This window comes from Gavialis gangeticus, unplaced genomic scaffold (genome assembly GCF_001723915.1).
Source record: "Gavialis gangeticus isolate Ggan-Ray unplaced genomic scaffold, GavGan_comp1, whole genome shotgun sequence".
NCBI classification, from domain to species: domain Eukaryota; kingdom Metazoa; phylum Chordata; order Crocodylia; family Gavialidae; genus Gavialis; species Gavialis gangeticus.
The window spans coordinates 34317711-34343503 of record NW_017729031.1 but is presented as its reverse complement, the minus strand read 5'-3'; the positions used below and the strand labels follow the sequence as shown (position 1 = coordinate 34343503).

Genomic DNA, 25793 nt, shown 5'->3' with positions numbered 1-25793 from the left:
CCCCCCCCCCCCGCTTTCTTTTACAGAGTTCCTGCATTTTTCAAAAACTCACTCAAGTAGCTTTGCAAAGTGGAAAGGAATTGTTGCAGAGGAAACCAATGATGGGAAAATCTTTTGTTTCATCCACAGACTCCCTCAAAGTGTTAATATTGTGCTGGGTTGTAATATTGCAGCCTTTGCCTTAGATGAGCTAATATCCATGTACATTTTGTCCTTCTAGCTTGATAGCAAAGGGACAGACTTGGTAAAAGGGAATTAAAAATGATTGCAAAGTCAGTGGTTTAAGGAATAACTACAGAGTTGCTAGAGGTTATTTCGGAGACACCTTCAGCAGAGCAATGATTGACGTTTCTGAAGTCCCCAGTTCGCATTTTTAGGGAACAAATGAAATGAGTTTAGACGTCTCTGCTGCCAGTAAAAAAGTAAGGACCGAGAGTATTCGGCCTCCCAAACCCTTTATTATTATTTTTTTTTACTCTCCAGTTCAGGTCAGGATCAGAGCTGCAAGTGCTGGAAACGTGCTTCAGACTTCACAGCCCAGCTGAGTCTGCAAACTCAGGAGACAGCTACACTTTTGGCTCTAACTAAACCCAAACATCAGAGGTGCCGAGTTTTGCCCAAAACTACACTTGCTTTAAAAATCTAGCTGTCACAAAAAGCCAACATTTTAAAGAGGCCTCAGCCTACGCCTGTTCTCTACCCGTAAGCAAAATTTCAGTTAGGAGTTGGGAGACTGTCTACAAGGCTGGCAGACATAATCAGACTGCCCCATGTCTGAGTTCTGTCACTTGTACCTCTTCATGAATTTTGGGAGCAAAATGACTAATAGTAGGCTGTTGAAGAACCATATTAAAGCTGGTCATAAAGATAGAGGCTTTGTATGCATCCTAACCCCAGCTTTTTAGCGCCATTCATCACATTTAGCAGCAATGTGGCCTTTTTGGAGGTCAGAAGTTGATATACAATGGCAAGCCTAAGAAATGTGGGACGTGTTATAGGTCTTGCTTGCGTTTCTTGGCTACCTGTATAGCCCCCAGTATCATATGTGTGAGCATCTCTCAGCCTTTCATTTATTGGTCCCCACAATAAAGATGGGTCTTCTTGGGCTATAGATGGGAAACGGAGGTGCAAAAACACGACATGGCTTGCATGAGGTCCCATGGGATGATTCGGCAGAGCAGGGAATTGAAGCCCGGTTTCCCAGCCTCAACAGCTCAACCAGCAGATGATGCATCCTCCAGCTCACAGGCCCTAGTTGTGATGAGTTATATCGATAGCAAAAAGTCACTCTAACAAACCATTTTCTCACCTGAAAGCTCAAATATGTATTAGTGACATTGTGTGCAGTTCATGCCTTCAGTGCATAAAAAACTAAAATCCCAGCGGGTGCTTCAGGCACTGCATGGTGATGAAGGCCTAGAAAGTATCTATACAGATAAACCATGTAGATAAAATAACAAAAAGGATGGAAAGACAGGGCCAGGAAGCTATGATGGTGGTGGTGGTGGTAGTAGTAGTAGTAGTAGTAGGCATCTGTCTCGCAGGCAATAAAATTACACCAAGTGAGACATCAGCTCGCTGAATGTAGTCCTCGCTGGAAAGATAAGGTGAAGCAGGAGTGACCTCTCGAGGGCACAGAAGCCTGGGCAGTGTATATGGAGACACTGAGCTGCCCGCACACCAGTGCCCCCCTCTCAGCCTTGCTGGTTTAATTCAGTGGAAAGGCAGGTGCCAGTATGTTTTGAACCAGCATGGCTGCAAGAGTTGCTGGAGCCAAGGAGATCATCCATTCGTCAGTCTATCAGGGGTCCGTTCCTAGACTGGCTGCCGACCAGAGTTAAAGAGCCCAGTCTACCCTATCATGGAGTGGACTTTAGTTGCACAACTTTTTGGCAGCATTTCCTCCACCGGGGGAAAGGTTAGTGCTCTAAGGTGCTTTTCTGCACAAAACCATTGACACCCTACAGATTGCCAGGTTATTTAACCTCCGCCCAGTTCTCTGCAATAACAGTTGCAGGTAGTTCTGTCTACTGCCATTCCCGGAGAGTTTGAGGCTCTGGTATGTATTCAGCTATCTGTGGGTGTCCTTGCTGACGTCCTTATGGTTTCTGAGACATTCGTACAGCAACAACATGGCCTGGTATGCTATAGCTGCTTCGTAAAAAGTTGGGATTGTCCTCTTCACTGAGGACATTTGGGCTTCGTGGAGACAGTCAGACTGAATCAATTAAATCTTTGCAGGTTAGTCTAAGATGCGTGGATTGAACTGATGAGCAAGTGAACAGACGTTCACTTTTGGTTCTGGAAATGCAGCCACATGCCTGCAGTGGCCCAGGACTGAAAACAGGGGGCGCTAGAGCACACCTCCCTGCTCAGGTGGAGCAGACAGCTTGGGCCATGGCTAGCCCACCCACCCTGCAAGGTTTGTGGAGGTGGTGCAAAGCATTCTGGGATGTTGGAGGTTAACTTGAATCTGGAAGGGATCTGGGGCAGAAGTTCAATAAATCAATTTAGCCTAAATCAGTGAAGTCTGAGACGGCGTCCCTCCAGATCGCCCTTAAACCGGTTTCAGCCATTTTGAAAGCAGTTATGTGCACTGAACTGTTGTGTTACAGATTTGAATTGGCTTCTGCTCACTTATACCAGTTTATGTGTAGTGTCTCTCCCTAGCCTTGGCATGTCCAGGGTGTGCTGCTGTGTGCATGTGCTGTTGGGCATTCAAAAAGTCAGTTGAATGCCAGAAAGTATTATTTCCACAGTAAATGGAAAGCTTTAAGAAGAAGCAGGCACACAAGACCAAGCCCCGTCTTTGGACATGCCTATGTACGCCGCGCTGAAGTCAGTGGCCCAACTTGAACTTGTGTTTGCTTGAATAGGACGATGCATGAGTGCGTATCCAAAGCCAGAATTTGGGCCTGGCCCAAGCAAATGCCCTTCTCCCCCCCATTCATTTTGGGGGAAATGAATTCCATTTAGGTTTTCTTTGTTAAAAAGATTCAGCTTTTAAAATCCAAGCCAGATAAAATGTTACTTTCCCTCCTTTTTTCTCAGAGGGTTGAAAGCCTTCAGTGTGCTTACAGCTGACACCTCCACAGGGAAACACTGCTGACTTTTTCCTGCACAGCTCCTCAAGTGTCTCCACCAGACAGTCAAACATCTTGCTCCCTGCCAGGCCGTCTGATTTTTCCCGAAGATCCACAAGATGTCTAAAAAGACCGGCTGTATTGTGAGTGCGTCTGGGCAGCTGGTATTCATTTATGTTTTACAAGAAAGCCTCTTAACAGCAAATAGTTTTTGCAGATCTTTCTAATGCAGGAGCTGCATCAGGAAGAGAGGTCACATTTTTGACTACGTGGGTTCACTTCCGCAGCACTACTTAAAACCAGCTTCAACTTTGCTTTCCTGTTACAACTGCAGTTAGAAGGATTTTCACGCTGGCCCTCCACTGTGCACAGCAAATGCTTCCAGTTAAACAGTCCGGTTGAAATGGCCTTACAGCTAGATTACCCTCCCCTACATAACTCCCGGCGTCTTCGGACACGGCTCCCGGCACGTCTGAGGGCAGAATTGTGCTCCTGGGCATTTGAGTCCCACCAATGACATGTCTAAACCATTCTGGTATTTAGGATCTTGCCATGCTGTGCACACAGTACACTAGCACTTTGGCAGTTGTATTTGAAAAAAAACACCATGGACTAAGCCATCCATCTTTACCACTAAAAGGATGGGATGCTTTGAAGCTGTCATGTGTCACTGGGGCAGAGTGGACGTCTTGGGGGCCGGTTAAACAAATGTTTTTTAGCTGGGTGCCCACAGTCATCAGGGACTAGAACTGATGACCTGGGTGGTCCTTTCTGATCCGTAGTTCCCACGTATAGAGATCTGTACCGCTTGAGCAAAAGGGTCAGTTGTCAAGTAGAGACCCGAACTGATCCGTGCATGGGCTGAGCGACACGCACTGATCCTGGAGTTACACTTCAGCAAGGGAGAAGTGACAAGACCTGCAGTCACACCGAGGGGGAGATGTCACTAGGCTGGAAAAAGTTTGGATAAGGAGGACCCCAAGTTTGGGTCAGAAGCTCTCCTCTGCTGTCCCCCGTGGCAGCGGTGACCGTTGTGGAAAGAAGAGCCGCAATCCTTGTGTTTCTTCGCCAGAGCAAATAAGGATTAAGGTAGAGATGAGCTAGCTTGTGCAGGCATGTGTGTTGACTTGCACGGCTGGGGTTGTGGCTGATTTGCAGGCTCTCTCATCTCTTCCCCTGGTGTGCAGTGGAGATTAGCTCTCGTTAACAGCCAGCGCGCTGATCGCGGAGGGCCCAGCCTTCTGCAGTTCACTGTCAGACGAGGTGCTTTGGCTAAATGTGATATCTTTCACTAGACCCACTCAAATCGTTGGAAAAATTCACATAGTTGAAAAAAATTCTAATTTTTTTAGAGTGGGTCTAATAAAAGATATTGGATTGACCCAAAGAACCTTACCTGCCTGTGTCCTTAGACCAACCCGGCTACAACCTACACCCTGGAAATGTGGACGATAGCGCAGCTCACTTTCTGCACTGAGCTTTAAGACGGTGCACGGCACACATCACTGGGATAGATCTGCCAAAGTGACGGTTGATTGTGGGTCCTTTGTTTTTTGGGTTTGCAAGCCAGGCACTCTGAAACGGTTTTGCTTGCAGAGGATATGTGGTGGGGGCTTTTTGTATATTCGATCTCTTAAGATGCCCAGTCGAACACTGAAAATCACTAGTCCCTTCTGAGAAATCTTGGCTATGTCTTTCCCCCTCCCTTGGCTATTTTTGGGAGGTACCACAGGAGTGCGGTGGGTTACATGTGGGTGGGAGACCTTTGTTTTTGGTGGTCCTTCATTTTTTAATTTGGACTTTTTAAATAACTTTTTGTGACATTAATCCCCCCAACATGCCTTCTGTGCAGCCAATATACAATCAGCTATTTTAACTGGAACTGCTTCATTATCCTCTGTACATCTGAGTGCAATGAGCTGGGGTCTGTCAAGTTCCTAGTAGCTCTTACCGCTTCTTTGCATGGCCTTTAATGCCTGCTGGAAGTCTGTTTTGCTTACAATATTTTGTGTGAGTTCCTTGTGAAAATGAAGGCCTAATACTAATTGCTAGAGCCAAGACTACTACTGACAGGCACTCTTTTCATAGCGTGGCTGGTTCATCTCAGCTCTGACCTCTAGCTGTTATCCTTTCCTCCCTACCATGGCCCCCTTTACCTGGCATGTTCCTCCTCCGGGCAGAGCCAGTAGGTCTGTGCGGCAATTTTGAACCGTAGACAGATATCCAGTGGGAGCCTACAATGGACCCATCAAACTTGTCTTTCATTTGTAACCAAACAAGGATTTGAACACGGGTCTCCATGGGTGAATGACCAGTGCCCTAAACAATTGCATAGTGCTCTCAGCATCTAATTACCGGGACAAAGCGTTCCATAATAATGGGTGGTGCATAATAGCTTATTCTCTTCTAAGGCCTGATCCAAAATGCAATGAAGTCAGTGGAAAGACTTTCATTGACTTCAATGGTCTTTAAATCAGGCCACTGGTGTAGTGCTGGCAAACTTACCAGCACCCATAAATCTGTATCAAAACCTATTTCCCTTCAAAATAAACTCTGTCATAAATGATTTACTCAGAGCAAGAAAGTGACATTTTTTTTTTCAGGGTGCCTGCCTGTACATTATCTATTTTTGTGTTGATTCCTGTTAAAATATTGTAGCCATCGGATTTCCTCTCATTTACCTTCAATAGTGTATCACGGAGGCTTTTTCCTCCCGAGTGTTTCTTGTGGGGAAGGGTACTGAAGCCAGCTGAGCAGAGTGATCAGCAAGAGCAATGGCTCTGGACGTATTTGGGGGTCATGTGCCCCTTTTTGCTATGCTGCTGTGTAGCCTGATGATTCCTTGTTACATATGTAAAAAAATAATACCTTGTTGCCGCAACTACATTGGGAGCCAGGGGAGCCACTAGATCCTCTGAAGGGTGATGGTAGGTGTGGGGAGATAAGCTAGGTGGGAGGAGACAGGTTAAGTTGAGGCTCGCTCAGCCCCAGCCTAGTCATTCCCCTGCCCCTGGACCCTCTGCAAGGAAGTAAGCACTGTAATAAATTGGGCTAAGATCAAGTGGGGGCATCCGAATCCCAAGACCTCCAGCCTTGGGCCTGCACATAGGATGCCTGCCAATGGATCTGGGAGTATCTGAAGTCCTGGGGTGAGAGCCTGGGATGGAGGGTGCTCGCCGGTTGTAGCACCACACACGGTGTCTAGAACGATTCGGTTCCACCTGCTCCATCGGTACGGTTTTTGGAACAGTTGAATCCCGGTCAATCGCTGTGATTTGGAACTAATTCGGCTGATTTGACCCGGAACATGAAATTATTAAAAAATATATACAGTTTTTGAAATGGATGCCACTCAGTTCACAACAGTTACCGAGGGGTGCCTTGAGTCTGGAACGGTTGAGCCTCTCCAGTGACTTAAGAGACACTGCATGCTGCAATGGTAGATCTGTCCTTTTTCCTTTTCTCCCTTTATATTTTCTCGTTCTCTTCTTCTGCTTTCCCATCCCTTCCTCTCCCGCGCCCTTGAGACGTTCACCACGATCCCTTCCGAGGTCTGCATACCTCTCTTTGAGAAATGTTGAGTTGGAGGAAAGCCGTAGACAGAAGGGGCAAAGGCAGACTTGCATAACCCCCGTGGAGAATCGAAGAGGAAGGGAGGATCCACCATCAGCAACGTTGAAAGAGTAGCTAAGGAGGTCAGAGCTGAACTTGGAAAGGCTTGCATTGAACCCATACAGTTCATGGACTTATTTCCCAGAGGAAGGGTTACTTGTAAGGGTAAGGTCTGCGAGCCCTTGTCCCCCTTGTGCAGTACTCCCTGGATCAGGTTCTGGGTGGTCACTAACCCGGGGACTGGCCTCAGCTATGTATCAGCAGCAAGTACCAAAAAAGAAAACGGAGAAAACTGTCCCGTCCCTTCATTATATGCCATGCTGGGGCCACTGGGTAGTAAGTGCAGTAAGAAATTCTCCCGGAGATCCATGGGAAGAGGTTCCACGCAGGCTGAACAAACAATTGTTGTTTGTTTAAGATTTACAATTTAAATATCTTTTTTGCATACGAGTTAAACATCCAGTGTCCAGACAGCAGATGGCTGCCCTTTCTGCGTGCTTCACTGACATGCTTTGGGGACATATTGCACCAAAAGCAGCCGCCAGTGCTGCTTGCAGACTCCAAGAAAAACAGCACACTTCACCACCACGCAAAAAAAGAAAGGAGCTAAAATTCGTCTTTCGACTGCCGTGGTCTGCGGGAGCAGGGTCCCGGCAAGGGGAAGCAGGTTCATCGCGGTTCAGCGGCTGATTCAAAATGCATGAAATTTGCGTGGAATTTCCTTAATCTGCCTTTACAGAAAAATTCCTTTCCCGTTTCCTGAGCGGGGCGATGGAGGCCCATCTCATCGGAGGGAGCATTCTTGAACTGGGGGATATCATTTATTATAAAAGATCATGGGTCAAAGGTATCTTAACCCAGATCAAGGGCAAGGTCTGTGGGGAGTGCCTGGAGTCATTAGTGATAACTCACAATAGAAAACCAATTATGTAGCAAGCAGTTGACACCGATGTCTACTGCAAATGGCATATATATACCTACTTGGTTCATGCATTTTGTAAAAGCCCAAGTTGTTGGAGGTTCACTTACCAGTGCTGGCTGGCTAATTAGTGCATTTCCACCACCTTGTTTAATGTTTATTATTAATTATTGTTATTAATTATTATTGGTTTTTTTCTTATTTTTTTGTAGTGCTATTTTAAAACCCTTACTGAGGTGCCAGAATGGTACAGGGTTGAAGAACCTGCCCCTAAGCTCCTAAAATGATAGTTCGGAGTCGGTCAGCCTATGGAGAGGGATCCCTATTCTTTTCGCCTGTCTGTGGGTGTGTGTACACCAGACAATAACTGTGCAGTAGCCTAATAACACTGTGCAATAGTGTGTTGGGCAAAACCGGTGCTAATATGCTCCTGCACAGTAGTATTAGGTTACTGTGCAGTTAGCATCCGAAATCCCCCCATGCACCGGCACTGTTGCACAGTAGCATGAGTTACTGCTCATTGATTTAGCACCGGGTTATCCAAATACTAAACTTAATGCACAGTAACTACGGTGCATGAATGAATGTGTAGACGCACCCTGCAAGTAGCTGACTTTGTGGGAGGGAGTAGCGGGTAAAGGAGAGTGTTATGTATTCCTTCAGTTCTGTTCAAGGCCTTATGCTTGTTGGACGGGAAGTGTTATAATAGTGCAAATGACTGTTTTTCTCTACAGATGTTGTTTCCCTGATTCTAAGCTTTCATCACCCTCGTAAAGAACGATACGCAGCCATTTAATCCCGTCCAATTAAAACCCCCGAAGTGCTAAAAGGTAACATTTTACAAATGCAGAGTACTGTGCTCTTGCATGTTAATTAGTGCCTCGGAGCATTTTACAAGCATTAATTAATGTCGTGTCATAACTTCCCTGTAAAGAGGAGAAATCTGATCGGCCCTCTTTTGGCAGATGACAAAAGAGAGGCGCATACGTAGTGGTCGAATGGTCTGTTATCAGAGCGGTGATCAGATTTCAGGAATTGCTGGCTCCCAGGCTCCTACTCGGTGCAGCCGTTTTGACACAACATCTGATGTACCAACTCAAATCCATGCCTTGCACAACGTGACTCAGAAAAAAGCATCCCTGCGTTTTTTACACGGCATCGGTGCTCAGTGCTTGTATTGCACAATGTAATGCCGTTCTGATATCCTGCAATCTTGTCATGTCTGATTATTTTGGGGACAAGCAGTGATACGTGACAACCGGATCTTCCAACCCGAGTGTTTTTATCTCTGCTTATCCCTTTCTCTGAGAACCCAAAATAGAGCATTAATACCTGTTTCATCCTTGTTTTACTTGCATATAAACCTCTAGTCCCAATAGTTTAAGATCGCGGCTACCTGTTTTGAAAAGCAGTCCTGGTACGTCCAGAACTACAATTACACAGGGGAGGAAGGGAAGTTTTTGTAATGTGTTTGATATCTGTAGCTAGTCCCGGTACCAGGCTGTGCTAAGAGGTACTGGAAGCTCTGCCTGTGTCATTCAGGCTTATCGCTGCCAAAAACAGTGATTGGAAAAGGCTTTTTGCAAGGCTGAACTGTAAGCAATAAAACTTGTATTCAGATGCAGGCACAGTGCACTTAGCTAATAAAAACAGCCTCAGTGTCAAAAGGTTTCAGTAAATGTGGCTGGAGGTATTAGCAGTCACTTGTGTGCTAGCCTCTTGCTCCCTTCCAAGTCCAAGATGATGGAGAGGCGATAAAAAAATGGGTCGCAGTTCCCCATAGGAAGCATTTTAAAGTCTCAGGACTTCTAGTGGAGGATGCCATAGAAATGCTCCCACGATCGTAAAAGCAACGTCAGCTTAATTCTGTAATACTCCCCCTCCCTCCAGGTATGCAGACCAAACACATTGCCAGCCCCGGTCCTTTCATGTGTGTTTAGACATGCCATTTATAAAGGCTGTTCCTAATGGATGGGGGTAGAGGGATGGCCTTGTGGTTAAGGGGCATGGCATGGGTAGAGGCCTCCTGGCTCTCCCTCTCCCTGTCCTTCCCTATGTGAACCTGGCCAGCTCCCTCTAAGCTGCCTGTCATGTAAAGTTGCATCTGCAAAATGAGGGTATAAGTTATGCTGCCCTACATCACACAGCGGTATTATAGACTCTGTCCATTAATGCTGGAAAAACACTTTGAGGCTCTCAGATAGAAGGCACAATGGAAGTGGAAATTCCTGGGATTTTTTTTCTTGAGTTGGAGCTATTTTTTAAAGCCTAGGCCCAGTTCTGCCACTCCTGACTTGGAGTGAGATTTTACTCAGCAAGTAGTTCCATGAATTCAGCGGGCAGAGTAAGGTGCTATTCAGTATCAATACGGGGTCGTACAACCAGACCTGGAGCTAAACATTTTTTTAAGGTTTTTAAGACCCGGGTAGACAAAGCCTTGGCTGGGGCGATATGGGTGGGGAAGAGCAGGGGGTTGGACTAGATGTGACCTCCTGAGGTCCCTTCCAGCCCTCATTTTCTATGATCCTAGCATGGTAATCCAGTCAGGGTTGTTTTAGGAGAGCCTGCTGCAGCCCAGATGAATGTGGCTTTGGACCGCAACATTTTATTTGGCAACTAAAAATTCAAATTCTTTATCGACTTCAGTGTTAGCAGATTCCTCTCCCATGATCACGTGCATGCTCATCCAACTCAGAAGAAACTGCATTCACTAATCTACCTGCATTTCCAATTTGTGTTTCAGTCACGCTCTGTTTGCCAGGAGTGGCGAAGAGCAGGTTTTTGAAGGTTGCTGTGAATTGAATTATTTGAGACGATCCCTTCTCTGAATGCTGGGGCCGACAACTGTGTTTGAAAGTACTGTTATAAATAATAATAATTAGTACTTGCATGTGCTAGCATAGCTGCCTTCGGCCACTGGTTTTGAAATATGGATGTTGTCAGCAGAGCAGCAATCCAAAGGAAGACTAGGTGAAAATTTTGCTGCAGAAAAGATGGTCACAGCAAGCTGGTGGGTCCCTACACCCATCCATTGGCCAACTGATAAGTAAGCAACTGGTCACAGGGAATAGGGTTAGAAAAATATTATTAAAAAAACCACTGCCATTTTCTATGGTAGTGACCCAGCCTTTGGGAGCTGAGTTACAGTCATCTGGATCTGCCAAGTGACTGTACATTGAAAACTTTGGTCAGCAGTGGCTTTGACAGGTAACATGGTACAAATGCATCATGCCCTTTTTCCTCCTGCCCTGTCTCCAGAAAGGTCTTTGCAGTGGTTGAAGTTTTGCACATGGGCCTGAGCAAATGGCCATATGGGAACAAAAAGCCTTCCTGAAATCCAGTCTCCTGATTGTATTGCAATTTAGAGTCTGTTTTTTTCAGATGTGAGCAGGTAGATACGGCTCCCTCCCACAAGCATCCCGATGCGCCATCTGTGATGGGGAAGTCATGGATTCACAGGGCTTGGTTCAGCAAGCACAGAAAGTTGCCACTGTGCAATGTGATGGGTGTTTGATCGCTGATCTGAAGGCAGTCGAAGGTCCTCAGAGCAGTTCTCAGTTAACAGGTATTCGCGTCTTAAAAGCCACCCTGACAATGGATGAGGATTTCCACTTTTGATAGAACTAAGCAAGTCATGGAAACTGAACTGTCCTTGTACTTTAGAGCAGGGATCTTTCTATGTACAAAATGAGTCAGGGGAGGAGAGGATCTTAGATGAGTTGAGTGCATAAATCAAGGGATTCCAGCTATGCGGGCGCTCGGGATGGCATTGTTCACCAGCACCAACCAGTCATTTCTGCATTGAAAACGGGACCGGGGAAGACGCTGCATAAAAGATCTTTAGACACAAACATTATTGATTTAAAAGATTAGCTCTCACCCTGGCCATCTTTAGGTAATAAAATGTAGCAGCGCGGAGCTGCGTTAGAAAACGTCAGCTTATCAAAACTGCTCGGTAAACAGAATTCAGCCCAGAGCCTTTTGTCTAACCAATCACATCCAGGTGACAGCACGGGAAGCTCATTAGCAAGCGCCAGCATGCCCGTCGCATGAAGGTGAGCCAAGTGCCTGCGTTATAACACCAGCAGATGAGCACGGGAACCTCAGAGGGATAACAGCAGTGAGTCACTTGAAATCAAAGGACCTTTCGTTGATTTTTCTCATGGGAAAAGCTGTGATCTGCAACTTGCCATTTTTTTTAAAGCCTTTGGTTTTAAAATTCATTCTTGAGACTAGTAAGCGTGGTAGCAGTACAGCCTCACACCAAAAAGAAACGTCCAATGCTTCCTAGCTTAGTAGCAACTTTCAGCAAATGGTCTTCAGATGCTTTACTTGCACAAGCAGGCAAGGTGCTTTGGGTGAACCTGATATCTTTTATTAGACCAACTTAAATAGTTGGGGAAAAAACCTTTTCAGACACGTCGTCACCTTGATTTTGCAGGTGGGGATAGCAGTAGGCAACCCTCCATCCTCTGGATCACGGTGTTCATGTCAGAGGTCTAGTCAGGTACCCGGTGGATCCGTTCGTGGCCGACCAGCCCGATTTGAGAGCGACGCAGCTTCTTACAAGTTTCACAGACCCACGCGTGGTCTGAATTGGAGTTCGAGGTTACAGCACACGGCTCTCTTCCATCCGCTGGATCAAAGCTGCTTCATGGTGAGCTGCACCTGCGCCAGATGTTCCCTCCAGATTGGATGGGATTCTGCTTTCGACGTTGAATTTGAATGGCTTCCTGCCGTTTTCAGGGGATTGGTTGCAACCGTGTTGGTCTAAGGTCACAGCAAGACAAGGTTTTTTGGGTAAAGCTGATCTCCTTTATTAGATCACCTAGAATGGTCTAAAAGGCATCAGATTTACCCAAAGAAACCGCCTGCCTTCATACCATTTTTGTACATACGGTGGTGCTGCCATAGAGGGCAACCCTGCTTTCTGGACTGGTCTCAAATCTCACTGTACACAATATTCTTGGGGGTGCGGTCTTCTCCCATTCCCCTGCCATGGCTGATCCATCACTACCTTTTCTCCTTGATAGTGGTTTCTGAGCGTGCTAGTCCTGCACGCTCCAATACCTGTGTTTGGTATTCTTCCCACTTTATTTTCAGGATTTTATGCAGACATCTCATGTGGAAGTCTCTTGATGTGCCTAGCATATGTAGTCCATGTTTCCAAACCATAAAGCAGGGATAACGGCACGCAAGTCTCAAAGAGCTGTATCTTCACCTTAGCTGAGAGTTTGCTGTTATTCCACGCACGTTTCTGTAATAGCTTGAAATCCTTGCATGCTTTTCCGATTCTGTGAGTTCAGTCTGAAGGTCACGATTCCTGCTGATCGTGGAGCCCCAGTCGCAAAAACTGTCAATGACATTAAGAGATTTATCCGCCAGAACAATGTCAGGTATTGGTTATTTCACCCCTCGATACATGATCCGTCTTCTTGAGACTAATTGCCATCCTGAAGCTTTTGCATGATTCAGAAAATCTGCCCAAGGGATTTTGCAGGGAAGATTCACTGTGGGCAACCAAGGCTGCAGCATCTGCAAACAAGAACTCTCTCCAAGCCAGCTCTTTCACCTTGGTTTTCACTCTGAGCCGGGTGATGTTGAACAAGCCTCCGTCTAGTTGGGTTCAAAGATAAATGCCATTGTTGCCGTCCTTGAACCCATGGAGAAAGGTCAATGTTAAAAAGCACGGAGCATAAGACGCACCCCAGTTTCAACTTGTTGTTGGTGTCACAGGTGTTGACATCCACTACAGCTGCCTTCATAACTCGATGTGATATGCGTCTAACGTTCAGCAGTTTGGGGGCACAACCCAATTTCATCAGAACAGTAGAAAGGCCCTGTCTGTTGACTGTATCAAAGGCCTTCGTCACAGCGAAGGCTGCGTACAGTGCTATTCATTTTTCTCTATGCTTCTCTTGCAGTTGCTTGGCCAAAAATGTCATATCAATGGTGAGGGTTGTAGCCGTGTTGGTCTAAGGACATGGGCAGACAAGGTTCTCTGGGTGAATCTGATGTCTTTTATTAGACCAACTTAAATAGTTGGAAAATGTTTTCCAAATAGCTCGCTAAAATTTTTTTCCCCCCAACTATTTAAGTTGGTCTAATAAAAGAGATCAGATTCACCCAGAGAACCTTGTCTGCCTGTATCAATGGTGATACATTATTACCTTGATTTTGCAGGTAGGGATAGAGCGGTTAAATAACTGAAAGGCCCATATTGAGAAGCAGTTGAGTGCAAGGATCAAGAGCAGAGTCCTGGAATGACCTGCCCTGAACACCTCAGAAATGCACGTATAAAATCCAAGTCACGTGCTATTAGTTCAGTCTCTGTGTCTGCAAGGAGAGGCCACTGCAAATAAAATAGAAGGAGGTGCGGATATTCCCATTTCCGATGCTGTATCCAGCATCACCGTTTTAGGGGTTTGTGTACAGCAGGGCCAGGATGCAACACAGACCAGTTGCAATTTTGCAACACACAAACGCAGCCGATTTTATTCACTCCTTGCTGAAAGGAAACACAGTCCAGTTCTCAAAGCGTCGGCTCCTTTGCAAATTGTAGGATCCCTCATGTCAGGTTTCTCATGTTGGCATTACGTCTGATTCTCCCCACACCCTGCTATTAATAGTGGGGCGCTTCATCGAAGGTTGCATCAGTTGAAACCTGCAGTGGAGCAGCTCTCCGGCTGGCAGAAGATGCTAGCATTGCTTTCAGCAAGTGGGGTAAGCAAATGAATAAATGCAACCCTCAACAGTCTCTTAAGCACTTTGCACCCTAGGAGGATGCTGCCATAGAAAATCCTAATCTGGATTCATTCAGCTGGCCTCAGGCAGATTCTTTTTTAAGGAACTTTTAAGAAAAAAATTGCTTCCTTATTCTCCTTCCTGAAGACAGGCAGTAGGTGAAGGATGAGCTGCAAAATCTGACAAGAAGTGGAACAGTCTTCTATGATACACATGCACGTGCACATGCTTGCTCTCTCTCTCTCACACACACACACACACACACACACACACACACGCATACGTGCATGCACGGGCAATAACATTTAAAAAAAAAATCCTAGCAACAAATTACTAAACCACACCATGATCTGTGTAAAATACAAAGAGTTTACGGATCCGATTCCAAATCTCTTTAAATCAAGGGAAAGGCTTCTGTTGACCAGACTGCCGTTTTTAGGTTCCACATATTTTTCCAGCACCAGATCAACAACAAGAATAAAAAGCCCCCGCAACAAGCTCATTTTCCCGTCTAATGCTTTGGCCACACAAGAACGTTAACTCAAGAAGGGATCTTTACACTGATTTAGGTAAATGAGTGCAAACCTCTCTGTGGATGCCTGCATTTAGTTTGCAATAGGGTTATTTTGGTTTTGCTTAAAGCTGCACCTAATGGACTTGATTTAACCAAAAATAACTGACCCCTAAGCTGAAATAAAGGGGCTATATTGGTTTAACTACTGTCATGCAAATGAGCATTTCAACTAAATGGCTGCAACATTCTCCTATTGACAAGATGCAAGAAACTTTTGCTTTCAGCTATGGCATGGGCTATATCGGTATACTGAATGAATAGCTACAGTGGTAGATGGCTTTTGAACCCATCTTGGTTCTTTCCCGCTGGTTTTCCCTAATGGCGATAAGACTTCAGTAGTTGAAGAAAAAGGAGGTTTAAACACCAGTTGAGAAGCCAGCATTATTTATCTTTACAACAGCATCTTGTATCATTTGCTGGACCACGAATGGGAAATGCTAATTTATGGTAAGTGAAAACAAATCAAAGTTTAAATTTGGATTTATTCCTCCATTTGTTTTTGTGTGATGGGGTGTGCTGTGCCTCAAGAGTACCGTGAGGTTTAATTAATGTTTGGGAAGCACATTTGTAATCCTTGGGAGAAATGCAGAGCATTATTACTGTTGTTGTTTCTTGCACGGCATCCCGTCTGTGCAGCCTCTTCCTTGTAATTGTGCCTGTGATCATGTTTCGGTGCAAGTTGTGAGCTTTTCAGCTCCATACCCAAACGCTTGTCTTTTTAATACAATCTTTTTAAGTGGGAGGGAATCACAGATGATCTCTCATATGATTCTTCCAACACCCAGTCATTCATCAGCTAGGCCTTAAAGATAATAAACTTTTTGTTTAAGGCAATTACTTAATCTCGACAAACTCCTGTGTTAAGCAGGGCTATTAACTGAGCAGGCCATAAATCAGCGTGTAGCCAGGTGGGTGATTATTCTGAACTGCAATCACTCTTCGGGACCTTTGGAAGACCCCTTACAGTCTTAAGCACCCTAATTACACAAGCAGCATGCTAACAACAAGCACTTTGCATGAGCTGCAAAGAGACGGCGCTGCAAACTGCGCGGGGGCCATTTTTAACACCAGTCACAAAATTTTCATACGGAGGCAGGATGATACATGGGGGTTATTAGCAGGCACAAAAAACACAGCTGGGTAAAACAGATAACTTCCCCCTATCCCTCCTTTGCTCAGATCACGCCGACCGCCTTGCGCTTATTTAAAAGCTGCCACACACAGTATCCTCTCCATCTCTACGGGCTGACAATGCTTTCTCGGACCGAGCGCAGGAGGGAGGAAGAACTCCCGAAACTCTTCTCCAAAAGGCAGCTTAGATGCGGGGCAAAAGAAATAAATATCGGAGCCTTCAGTTATATTTTTCACCCAACTTATTTGTTTTGCTTCCCGAGATTTATTTGAGCAAAAGGAGAAGCGGATTCCACGCGGGGTGTTGCCAGCCCCGACGGGTTCAGTTTGCAAGTAAAACCAAAATAAAAAACGCCGCGAGCTTCCATCTGGCGGAGGGAGGTGTTTTCCCCAAGCCCTGGCCCATAGAAGCCGCTTTGATTCTGGTTTGTTTGGGTGCCTGTAGCAGGCTCGTGCTTCGCGCTTAAAGAAAGCAAACTGGCTTGTGTGGTTTGGGTCGGAGAGGCTAGCAATGCCAGCGTGACGGTTGAAGCGCAGCCTTGGCGTGGAAGAGCGAGAAGCTATTTGTGACTCGTAACAGGCCGATACGTTCCCGCGTTGGCCGCTCTGACCGCTGCTGAGAGGTGCTCCCGTAGGCTTTCCACGCTCCTGTTCAGGGTGGCGCACAAATGCACGCTTAAAGAAAATTCGGGAGCCAGACTCACCATACGCACATCGACCCGTAAATGCTGGACGTGCCGTATGCCCATTACTTAGAAGTACAATGGAATACAACTAAGGACGCCACTCGGAAATGAGGGCTTGCTTGTAGGAGTAAGAGAGGCTCGAGATCCTAAGAAGCATGCTGTTATAATGGGAAACATCACTACAGGGAGGCCTGAGCTGAACTGAGCCATCGGTAGCATAAGGGAGGCGAGGTGACCAGGGTGGCTATGCTGGATGTGACTTGGTGGGGAGCGGGGCAGATAACAGCTACTCCCGCAGCCACACAACCATGCCAGAGGCCCTGCAGCCATGAGCTGCCACCGCTTCTGGTGCCCAGCAACTCACAGGCAACGGGCAATGCTGTCCTCTGATAATGCAAGCACCCTGATGGTCTCCAGTCCGGAGTCCCCTGAATTGCCCTTTTTCTCTGGATTTATGATCCTCAGAGCTCTCCTAGCTGAGACGTATCAGCAGAGACGTGCTTGTCTACACGTATTGCTATCCAAGGACTGTGTGGTCTACTCCTTCTGGTTCCCTGGGTTACAAACTCAGGGTATTTATACCCAAAAGCTTGCCAAGAAGAATGTTTCCAACTATTTGAGTTGGTCTAATAAAGGATATCAGATTTACCCAAAGAGCCTTGTTTGCCTATGCGCTTAGACCAGCACGGCTACAACCTACACCCCTGGGTGACAAACGCCACTTAATTGCCCCTCCCAGCTAAATATAACATATCCCCATCTTTTCAGATGAGGCAGAGATGTGTCTTGTCCTCTCATGCTCCTAACCCCAAAATGTAGTGAGGGCAACCCGGGGTGACCAAATGCACCCACCCTCAAGACCTTGGTCCCTGGCCTCACCTATTGGGGGGTGGGGGGCACAGTGGTGACGTACTCTGATGGAAAACTTGCTCAGATTTACAATCAAACTCTCAGCATGGGTGGGCTGGTCCCTCTGACGCATGGCATTTCTACATTTCCTCCTAACTAATTTCTGCTCTGCTTAAGGGCATCGCCATGAAGATGTATTCCTCGGCAAGACACACTTCTGCATAAGCCTTGCTAAGCTTAGCATTGCAGTGTCGGCGTAGTACGGCATCAGTGCCGTAACAGCAGTGCAGAAGTACGCTGCAAAGTTGTTGCCCGTTACAGTGATGGACTTAAACAGCAAAAGGTTAAAGCACCACTGCAGAGACCAGGGTTTTCTTCTAGACTCTCCTGGACAAGTCTTGAGACCTCCGTTCCCATCTGCTAAAATGGGAATAACAGCATTTTCCTACCTTGCAAGCATGTCGCGGGGGGGAGGACATGAAAGATCAGGAGGTCTACAGACTATACGAGTAACAGAGTCCGTATAAACACCTTAAATAAACACCTAATAAATAGTTGTCTATATATTATAGTAGTATAGTATATTATAATATATTATATATTATATGTATAGTATAGTATATTATACTATATTATATATTATAGTATAGTATAATCTATGATATATTATAATATGGCATATGTATGATACAGCCAAGGAAGATGTGACACCACTCTTAGCTTGGTTCGCACAACCCTTTTCCCAAATGGCTTTGAAAAGATGCAACTCCCGCAACGAAAGGCACTTGAACGTGAAAGCCGCAGGGGAGGGCGCCGGCAGAAGAGTTTGCCATTTCGAGGCCAATCTCACGGAAGTCATTGGTAAGTCTCCTTGGCCTGGTTTTTCACAGGTGCTGCTGCGTCCAGCCCTTCAGCTGGCACTCGGAGGGCTCTTTGCCCCTGAAAAGTCAGGCTTAGGGAAGCAGAATGAGACCTTGGGAGGACGGGAAAAGACTCTCCCTTGCAAGGGATATCAGTGCGTATGCACGCTTTTCTAAAACAGACGTGTTGGAAGGGGGGTTAGGGGGGATCTTTCTTGGGTGGTGTTGACATAGCGATTTCCCCCCCTCCTGCTTTTAACTCCAAAGCACTTGCAACCACATCTATGCAGGCACGAGTTTAACAGCCATCTGGTCTCCCCCCGCTTGCTTCTTGCACTCGAGGACTTTTTGCTAGCTGTTGGAAACTGTTTTTTTTCCCTTTAAAATCTATCACAGCAGCTGTTGGGTGAACAAGCCCCGAGATCCATCTGACCCTTCAAGCTTATCGGCCTGTGTGTTGTCTTGACAAAGCTGCAGCAGGCTCTCCGCAATACAAGGGCTACATTATATAACAGTGACTTGGTAGAAAAGCAAACTTCCTTTTATTTGATTGTGTCCCTTCTCTCCCTTTAGAATCGCTGTTGCCACTGAGTTACAATGTGTTCTCAGATCTCAGCCAGTCTAGAGGGCTTTCTCTCCCCCCACGTCCCCCTCTCTCCCCAGCTTTCTGGAGGAGTTGGCACAGGCCTGTGTTATTAGGACATAAGCCAGCTTGTTCTCGTGGAATTTCCTGTCTGATTTTAATTTCCCCCCTCATTTTTCCCCCCTCAAAGTGAAACAGAAAAGCTTTTTAATTACACTGCCGTGGGTTAGCCTTTCAGGATATTATTATTCTTATTAAGTACTTCCTGTTGGGATGAAGCACATGAACAGAACGTAACGAGGATCTCCGCGCAGCCCGGGCTTGTGGCCTTATTGTTTCTCAATAACTGTCAGGTTGGCAGGGTCCTTCAAATACATTTTGGCATGACAGCTTGGCGATTGCACGATCCTTTTTATTTATTTATTTTTTTGCACGACTCTTAGCATTGTGCAGCTTGGGACCTGCAGAATTGATAAGCTGCGTTCGGCTGGTGGGTTTTGTTTTCTCCGGTTCAGCATTTGGAGCTCTCCTGGCTTACAGGACACCCATCGCAGTAGGGGGAATTCCTGTTATATAGCTCATGCCTGTTATATACCTACTATCTATATGTATCTGTGCATGTGTGTGTGTGTGTGTATGTGTGCATGTGTGTGTGTATGCAGGTGAGAGCCAGGATCAGGAACAGACGCATCTGGTTGGTGGGCAGGTGTGATGGAGCAAGAATAGCAAGATGCAGCCACCAAATCTATGTTTCCACCCCAAGAGGAGAGCTGAGGGGGAGGAAGTCTGCACTCTCTTTCCACCTCTGCCATTGTTCATAGTTTCGTAGTTGTTAAGGACCGGAAGGGACCTTACCGATCATCTGTGATACGAGGCGGCGCCTGTGTTTCTCTCCATTTGAGGACTTCATTTGGATGTCTATCAGGGCCTCCACTCTTCTCTAGAGTCAGTTGAACCAGAATGCTGCCTTGGTTTTGTGAGCTGCGTCGATTGGTGAACTTGATGCACCTCATCCTGGCTGTTCTGGAGGTCAATGGGCCCAGGAGCATCTCACTGGGCCACGCTACGGGTCCTGTCAAAAATTATTAGGCTTTGGGGAACTACCCTGCAGCTAGTTATAGAGCTGCCCCAAATCCAGCATTTCCATTCTTTCAGAAAAGATTCTGATAACTTTTTGTCAACACATTTTGGCAGAGTCGATATGTTTTCATACAATATTTTCCAACTGAAGAAAGTTCCATTGGAAACTTTTCCACTAGCTGTGGTTAAAACATGCTTAAGGCTGTCATAGTTGTGACATTCAGATACATCTTGGGTAACCTTCTGTAGGGCCAACGTGGATTCACTTCATTTGCTTCTCCCCAGCAGGACCAGCTCTTAGATACCTTTGTTTTGTCATGTGATGTATCCTGCCTGAATACATATTCAAGATGCCTTCTGCTCACCCAACATGGGAGAGAGATAGAAAAGGTGCCCTAAACCTACACTGTCTTATCTGCTCCCAGATGGATAACCACGTCTAGCGGGATCACACTTTCTGTGGTCAAAAACATCATAAGAAGACAATAATTTTTGCAGCGTGGAAAGCTTGTGCCTTGATAGACAAAGAAGATAATGAATGACTGGAAAGTAGAAGTGTCATCATCTCCAGGGAACTAGTGAGATACAACATCAACATTGCAGCTCTGAGTGGGACAAGACAACCGGACCAAGGGTCAGCTGAGGGAATAGGGTAGGGGCTGCAACTTTTTCTGGAAGGGGAAACTGGCCCCAGACAGATGCATGGATGGCGTTGCTGTTGCCATCAAGAATCAACTTGTTAGTCATCTTCTGGAGATCCTCATGGGCATTAATGAATGTCTTATCACCCTTCATCTTAAGCTCAGCCATGATCAGTACACCACTGTCATCAGTGCATATACCTTGACGCTTGATGTTAACAACGATCTCAAAGAACAGCTTTGCTCCAGCCTTGGCCATGTTCTGACTAATACTCCCAAGGAGGACTAGATCATTCTCCTGGGTGACTTCAGTGCCAGAATTGAGTGTGACCCGGACCTCTGGAGTGATATTATTGGGAAGGAAGGAGTAAGGAAAGCCAGCTCCAGTGGCATGCTTCTCCTGAGCAAACGCACATTGTCATTACAACACCATCTTCAGACAGAGTGACTAATACAAGACTACCTGGTGACACGCATGCTCTAAGCACTGGCACTTCCTCAACTCTGTTATTGTGAGAGCCCATGATTGGCTGGGTGTCTGTATCATGAGCCATGAAAGGAACCAATGACTGCTGTGCAGATCATCATCTTTTCAAATCTGTTATAAACACCTAGCTTGCTCCAAAACACCGAAAACAGCCAAAAGCAATGCAGGTGTTTTTTAACATCAGATCTTTTTAAGATCCAAAGGTCTGTAAGGATCTGCAATGGTGTCTTCACAAAAAGCTCTCTGCCCTTCCCACATCTGAAGGCAACATTGAGGAATTCTGGAAGGGGTTTAAAACTTCTGTCCATTATGGCCTGTGCTGAACCCATTGGCTGTACCACCCAGCAACACCAAGACTTGTTCAATGGGAGCAACATCAAGATCCAAGCACTCCTTGACCAGAAGAGAAGGGTTCATTCTGCTTGGCAGGGTGACATCTCATCTTTGAAGAAGAAGGACACATATCAGCTCTTCAAAGCAAAGCTCAAAGGAGGATCCAGGAAATCAAAAACCAGTGGTGGCTAGATGAAGCCAAGGATTATCAGCTCTATTCTGACAAACATGACATGATGCGTAGTTTCTTCCAGGCAGTGAAAACCATCTGTGGTCTAAGCTGCCATATTTACTACTTTCCCGTGATTGCAGAATGGTTCAATGCTTCTCAAAGGCAATTAATCTATCCAAGCTAGATGGAAAGAGCACTTTCAGGCACTCTTGAAGCATGAGTTTATTGTGATGGGTGCCACCATTGAGCCCATTCCCAAACACCCTGAAAGGGAGTCCCTAGCCAACCCTCCTAGATGAAGTCTGGTATGCCATCAAAGAAACCAAGAACAACCAGGTTACTGGACCAGATGGCATACCTGCTGAAATCTTCAAGGCTGGCAGTAAGGAACTGAGTCTTCAAAAATTTATTCTTTGAATTTGGAACAATGGAGATATTCCTGGGGACCTGAGGAACACCGACTTTATAAATATCTTCAAGAAAAGAGGTACATCTGTGCGCGGGAACTATTGAGGTATCGTCCTCCTTTCAACAGCAGGGAAAATCCCTACCCACATCTTCCCATACTGTAGGAACCTCTTGCATAGGAAGTCCTGCAAGAATCTCAATATGGTTTTGAACCATCCTGTGGGGCAATCAACATGATCTTTGTTGCCCACTAGGTCCAAGAAGTGTCAGGAACATTATCAGGACCTGTATATGAACTTCATTGGCCTCACTAAGGTCTTTGAGGCCATCAAATGCAAAGCCTTGTGGAAGGTACTGGCCAGATGTGGCTGCCCTAAAAAACATCAAGGTCCTGAGGCTTCTCCATGACCAGATGACTGTAACTATTCTTTGTAGCAGATTGGAGACAGAGCCATTTGTCATCTGAACTTGGGTCAAGCAAGGATGTGCCATCACCCTAATTCTGTTCTCCATTTTTTTTGACCGTCATTGTGGTTCTCGTTAACGACTGCCTCCCATACAGCATTGACATTGAATACTGAATAGATGGGTGGCTCTTCACACAGGGACATTTTTGTTCGAAGACCAAAGAATTCAAAACAGCCATCCTTGACCTTAATACAGTGACTGTGCCATTCTTGCGCACACTGAGGAAAACCTCCAGACTGCGCTGGATCTCTTTGCAGAAGTCTATTGAACTTTGGGCCGCTCTCTTAACATCAAGAAGACTAAAGTGCTCTGTCAGCCTGCTCCAGGCCATGAATATGATCCTCTTCCTCAAATTACTGTTGAGGAAAAGAATCTGGAGGTAGTTGAGCACTTCTCTTACCTTGGTAGTCACTTTTCTCAGAGACTAAATGTTGATGAGGAGATCCAGCACAGGATCTGTTTGCACAAGTGCCTCCATTGGAAAATTGCTTCAGCATGTTTTATTGGTTGCAATCTCTGGAAGTACACCAAGATCCAGGTCTCCACCACAGTCATCGTCCTCTACCGACCAAAACATGGGTGACCTACTGTTGTCAGCTCAAGAGCCTGGAGAGGTGTCACCAACAATGCCTCCAGAAAATCCTCTACATCAAATAGGACGATGGCAACACAAATGCCAGCATCCTTGGTAAAGCCAACATTACCAACATGGAGTCAGTGATCCTCAAGCATCAGCTGGACCAGATATTGTGTGCATATGCCTGACTCTTGACCCCCCTCTTCTACTCCCAGCTTAGTTACGGCCTGAGATCTCTCAGCAGCCAGAGGAATCCCTGCAAGGACACATTGAAATCATACCTCAAGAAAACTGATGCCAGCATCAAGAGCTGGGTGGAGCGGGCTGGTAACCAACTCCAGAGACACCACAACCTCAAACATGTCAGCTTTTTTTGCGGTAAAGTGTCTTGCCTTCAAAGTAGAGAAGAAAGAACAGAGGAAAGAAAAAGAGAGCAATCCCATCCTACTCTCCCTTGCAGAAAGACCTGCAACTTCTGCAGATAGATCTCCCATCCATCCCACCCCCCAACACCACTCCCTGCTGCCCCGTTCCAGCTGCTGGGCTGAATGCCCTGCCACTAGCAGTGGGTACAGAGCAGATGGGCTGGGTTGCCTGGGCAGCACGGCTGGGTCTGGTGGCAGCAGCAGTGGGAAGAAGCCATCGGGGCTGCTGGGAAATGGAGTCTAACAGCCATGCTGCCCCAGTCACACTGCATGCCTGGGTATGTGCCATGGCCTGGGCTGCTCCGGAGGAACTCACTGCAACTGCATCCATATTTTGCTCAATCCTGCCATAGATGCAGACAGCCCTGTGGTCTAATTTGATATGGGGGTACCTACTACTATGCCATCCTCAAGTTGTGTGCTCTAAGCACTGATGATGTCAGACCCACTGCTTAAACCTGCCATTAATGTGTAATGTCAGTTAATGTAGCTGACTGCTGACACCTTGTCAAGCAGTGCAAGGCATGCGGCAATGTGGGCGCTGACAGACATGCAGCTCCCCAGTCTAACTCGTGGCGCTTCATAGACATTCTCTATTGGGTTGGGAGGGTGGGGGACTGAGCTTCACTTTGGAGCTGATTCAACCAAGGAATTGCATGTCTTGAGCTTCTGTCCCCTAGTCCCACTCCCCCTCCCAGCTCCCATGCTGTGTGCATAATGGGAGAGGGGAGAAGGGATGGGGGGAGCTCAGGCTGGGGTTTGCCCAGCCTGTGCTGGAGTGGGGGCGGATGGATTGGAGCTGTCCTCAAGGTGAAGGTCTCTAATCCACCTGCCCTGTGCCCAACACAGGCTGGGCAAACCCTAGCCTGAGCTCCCTCCCCTCCGTCCTGTTCCCTCCCATCATACAGACAGCACCAAGGGGGTTGGCTGCTGATGCTGCCCAGCCCCAATCTGGGAGAATTTAATGAAGGTGCTCCGCTTCAGTGCACTTTCATTTGCACTCTCATGTAATAACGGTGAATTTTTCATGCATTTTTAAAGTGCTCTGCAGCTGTGCACGTTTGTCGTAGTACAGCTGTAGAGCGCTTTCAAGGGGCCAATCACACAACAAATGTAACTTCTGTCTGCGCCCTGTGAGTCCTCCCATGGAGAAGTGTAAATGCCATTTCCTTCACGCCAGAAGATAGTAGACAAATTCTCTCTTCCTGAGTGACCTAATGTGTAGTGCCTGTCTGGCAATTTTCTGCACCACAGTGGTTGGTACGTGTTCAGTGGTACATGTACAGCCTGGCACAGGAGCCTTGCATTCGGTGGCATATGCTGACATGTGGATCTTATTGCATCAGAATGACTGTAAGTACTGAGAGGAGCAAACACCTTTTGCATAAGACAAATAGGTGTGAGCCTGTTGGACTGCTGCATTCCAGGTTCACGTGCCCTCAGGGATTTGTCCAGGTAAATCAGATAAAAGCAGCCCTCAAAGTCTCCAGGGGTCCCCATCTTTGTTTTTCCACCTGATTTGAAACAATAGAGCTGTCTCTGTAGTGGAAGAAACTTGTTTGGCCAATCCCCCCTGAGCTTGCTGAGTATACTACTGGGCATAGAAAGCCATGTGTTGCTACTGTTCAAAGAAAACTTTAGCCTAGTATTCCTTAAAAGTGCAACATCTCATTTTTCAGCACAGATCTGAATCTGACAGCATGCTTTATTTATTTATTTATTTTCCTTCCTGAAAGCCTCTAGCAAAATGCCAAAAGCTTTCATTATGTGCAGGAGTTTGCAATAAGCAACGGGATGTTTTACAAGGAGGATGCCTTAGTAAGTTTTTTGAACGTTGATGCATTGGTGTACGTGAAGCTAGCAATGCCCCAGCGGTAGCATCCAGGGGGCACATCCACAGGAGACGTTTACTGCACAGTAAGACTATTTAGCTGCACAGTATACATCTCAGTATCTAGACATATGGCACTGTTAGGCTGGAGTAAACTAATTCACTCTGCAGCAGGATAGTATGTGTAAATATGTGTACATGCTGCCCTAGCTGGCTAGGGCACAAAGCTAGCCCTATGCTAGAGCACCCTTATCCGCAGAACAGTGAGCTGGAGGGAGCAGCCCAAGATGGCAGGCTGAGCCCCTGAGCTCCCTGCCACCCGGGGCTGCT

General features: G+C 46.4%; 1 protein-coding gene and 1 long non-coding RNA gene across 3 annotated transcripts in view; both read left to right on the top strand.

Annotated features, from left to right (window-relative positions):
• GLI2 (GLI family zinc finger 2) overlaps window positions 1-25793 on the top strand; it is a 325860-nt gene that overhangs the window by 162675 nt on the left and 137392 nt on the right. The gene's annotated exons all lie outside the window — the stretch shown is intronic.
• On the top strand, window positions 5763-23079 carry LOC109301432. Its single transcript, XR_002098529.1, has 3 exons — window positions 5763-5772; window positions 18615-18617; window positions 22826-23079. It is a non-coding gene; the product is annotated as an uncharacterized LOC109301432 (long non-coding RNA).